This window comes from Callospermophilus lateralis, chromosome 6 (assembly GCF_048772815.1).
Source record: "Callospermophilus lateralis isolate mCalLat2 chromosome 6, mCalLat2.hap1, whole genome shotgun sequence".
NCBI classification, from domain to species: domain Eukaryota; kingdom Metazoa; phylum Chordata; class Mammalia; order Rodentia; family Sciuridae; genus Callospermophilus; species Callospermophilus lateralis.
The window spans coordinates 93,012,947-93,016,563 of record NC_135310.1 but is presented as its reverse complement, the minus strand read 5'-3'; the positions used below and the strand labels follow the sequence as shown (position 1 = coordinate 93,016,563).

At 38.7% G+C, this 3,617-nt stretch overlaps 1 pseudogene; it reads right to left on the bottom strand.

Moving 5' to 3' along the window:
* On the bottom strand, positions 1–2,700 carry LOC143402511 (SUMO-activating enzyme subunit 2-like; annotated as a pseudogene).
* Positions 2,701–3,617: the final 917 nt, after the last annotated feature.

Genomic DNA, 3,617 nt, shown 5'->3' with positions numbered 1-3,617 from the left:
TCAATCTAATGCTATGACATCATCAAGCTCTTCCATCTGCTGGTATGTGACTTCTTTGCAGTGACATTCTCCTTCTCGTCTAATTTCCTCTTGTGACTTCTTGTTTCTTCACTGACATCAGCATTATTTGAAGGACCTTCTTCATCTGAATCAACTATGAGTACATCATCTTGCTCTTGTGCTGTAGAGGTGGAAGGCTGGGCTCCATCATCACTGCCATTGGTAATGCTTTTGGCAGCATCTTTAGTTTGTTTGGGCCCCACTTTTTCTGGGCCATCACCAAGAACTTCAAATTCAACATCCTTTTCTAGGTCTTCACTATGAAGGATGATGATCAGTAAAGTGTAGTCCTGAAGGAAATCATCTGCTTGAAGCCGGCTGCCATTTCTAATTCCAAATTCTGACAACTTCTTGTGATTATTAGCTTCTGTCTCTCCCTTTTCTGAAGATAATAGGTTTGTTCCTTTCCCATCTTCAATTTAGACATCTGGTGCTACCATAGCAAATTTTTCTTTCACTATCTTATCTTGTAAGGTGAAAACAGTCACTTTGTGGACATTCAGTCATAAAGTCACCCCTGGCTTGCTGGCATACACGTAACAATTGGGGTTAGGAGGATCCAGTGCACAAGGCACAAGCTGCTTCTTTCTTGGGTTTGGTTGTTTATTCAAAAAAATTGTTCTACACTGGTCCATTTTTCCTGATAAAATCTTCAGTCCTTCCAATACTATAAAAACCCAGCAATCACTGCATTAGTAGTAGCAATAGCAGGAATAATGTTCCCTGCCATTGATTTTATATCAAACCTGCTCTTCATATTCATACTGAAAATATGCCTCCTGAGATTTGCAGCAGAAGTGATAAAATCCATTGTAGATGGGTCATCTTTATCCCATATGAGCTCAGCTCCATCTCCTTTTTCTGCTAAATGAACTCTCAAAAGTATCAATGCTCTTTAAAAAAAGACTTGCATAGCTCTTTACATCTAGAACCTGCTGGTCTTTCAACCCAGCTGGGGTTCACTTTGTTGTTCTGATGGATTGGATTCTTCTCCTTGACTCTGTACTTCAGCCCAGTCCAATGGAACAAGAGGTTTCCTTTTCCACCATAGTTTATCCACTATCAATAGATACCTGATATCATCTTTAAAAAGCTTGATAAAAAGTTTAACTGGATCATATCCAGTTGATTTTGCCCATTCCTTTGGTGAAATACGTTTTATGTCACCATCTTCATTAGATGCTTGAGCTCTGGCTTCAGCTTCTGTTGGTTCCCATGCTGCTTCAGGGTCAGCTCTGTCAGGTGACACTTCCTGATCAGCATCTTCTTCCCCAAACAATTGGTTGGACAAATAATTTGCCCAAATGATGCGATGCAATGAATAGGTTCTGAAGGTGTGTTATGAATAGTACAGCCAGGAAAAGTTCTCTGGGTTGCCTTAGGATGACATTCATAACACTCAGTCACACCCCTTTTGTTAGTAGTTACTTGTCCAAGATGACCAGCCAGCAGTCCCACTCTCAATAAGAGGAACATCAGCTGCCAAACACATCCTATTAACATGGTTTCGTGCAGCTCTGTTATCTAATGCATTCATGACCAGTAGAAACTATCGAAAAAATTCCACATTATAGTCTGGGCTGTGACTTTGATCGTCCAACATGTTTCTTTTGAAACAAAAACTGCCTGTTGAGGTTACTGACACAGTAGTGTCCAGATCAATCATGTCATTGTGAGAGAAGCCGTGAGTACAAGGTTCTTAAGGAGCTCGCAGCCAATGTTGCCCGCGCCCACCACCAGCACCTGGCCCCCATCCACCGCCTCGGCCAGCTCCCGGGGGAAGCCCCTGAGACAGTGTCATTGCAGGACATCCACGAGCCATAGTGGAGGCGTAGGCCTTTATTCATTCATTCTAAGGCATAGTTTTTATAGTGATTGAAATACATATAGTGTATTTATATTTTTCACATGCTGATACATATGTAACATTGACATTCCATTTCCATCCAATAGTAACTTATACATGGAAAAATAATAACTGATCTTGCTTTCCTCTTGCTATTTGAGAGGAGTGCTAGTAACAAAGCAGCTTTTCTAAATTCCACTATCCACTCATCTTTATTGGCATGTGTGTGTGTGTGTGTGTGTGTGTGTGTGTGTGTGTGTGTGTGTGTTATTTAAATTGATATTTACAGTTAATGGTTCATTCTTTGTTTTAAAACCTAAGTTTAAGAAGATGCGATCTATTCAATTTCTTCTTTGTGAAATAATGGTTTTAATGTTTGTGTCAGGTGTTTTCTTTCATAGTTTCTTGGGCAAGTAAAGTTAAGTTTTTGGCTGCTTCCCTGTGTGTGTGATGTGCTCCTGTTTGTTGGTCCAAACTTCAAAGCACACATACAGTGAGTGACAAGTAGTACCTCTGCCTGGTAGGGCAGTGAAAAGCAGATCAATCAGTTAGGTTAGGGCTTCCTGAAGGAGAGTGACTTCTGGTTAACTATTCTGAGTTTACTACTAGAAGTTTCTGTCAGGCATCTCAGAGCCTGCTCTGTGATGATGACAGAGTAACTACAGGTTCGTATGGAGAATAACACATACCACATGATTTCATAGGAGAAATGAATGACCAATTTCACAGGCTTTCACTTGTCAGTTCAGGGGAGGCTGGGTGCAGTGCAGTGCAGGCTACTTATTTAATACCATGTCATCTGGACTTTTAGGAACTGTATTGACCCATCAAATCTAGAGTCTAGAGAGTACTCTTGAGTCCCCAGAATATATATCAAACTACATCCCCAGAGATTTATAATAAAATTATAAATCTCTTTCTAATAATAATCACTAGTTTTCAAAAAAATAGTTGCTCTCTCTACTGTTTTTCTTTAGCTCATTTTAATTGCTGTAATTTGTTTTTTATCCCCACAGGTTTAAGATTCTAGAAATTATCAATTTCATATAGCTCAAGTTTCCTGGACTATAGCCTTGATTAATCTGATTAAGTGGAATTTTAAACTATGAACCAAAAGAGTCTTGTCAACATCTTCATGAGACATGTATGAGTTAAGAGTCCAAGGTCTACAAACAAGAATAGGGCAGAGGGGTGGGAAGGGAAGAAAGGGGGCAGGGGGTTAGCAATGATGGTGGAAAGTGATGGACATCATTATCCAAAGTACATGTATGAAGACATGAACTGGTGTGAACAAACTTTACATACAAACAGAGATATGGAAAATTGTGTTCTATATGTGTAGTAAGAATTGTGACACATTCTGCTGGTCATGTATTTAAAAAATAAAAGCAACTAAAAAAAAACAACAACAACTCTATTGCTCACTTTCTATTACTCACTTAACCTGCTCCAAATTCAAAGAATTCAAGCATTCTGAAAGAAAGTCATGAAATTGTGTTAATTAGGCACATTATATTAAGAACATTCAGTCTTCTCTTGGAGATTTCTTACTTGCTGGTGGTAGGTTTAAATGGGCAGGTTTCATGGGCCAGTTAAGATTCTTAATGATAATGTAATGAATAAACACTATGAAATGCTTCTGTACTTTCAAAAAAAAAAAAAAAAAGAAATAAAAAAAGAAAAGGCAGAATACTTTAAGGTATAAAAATGG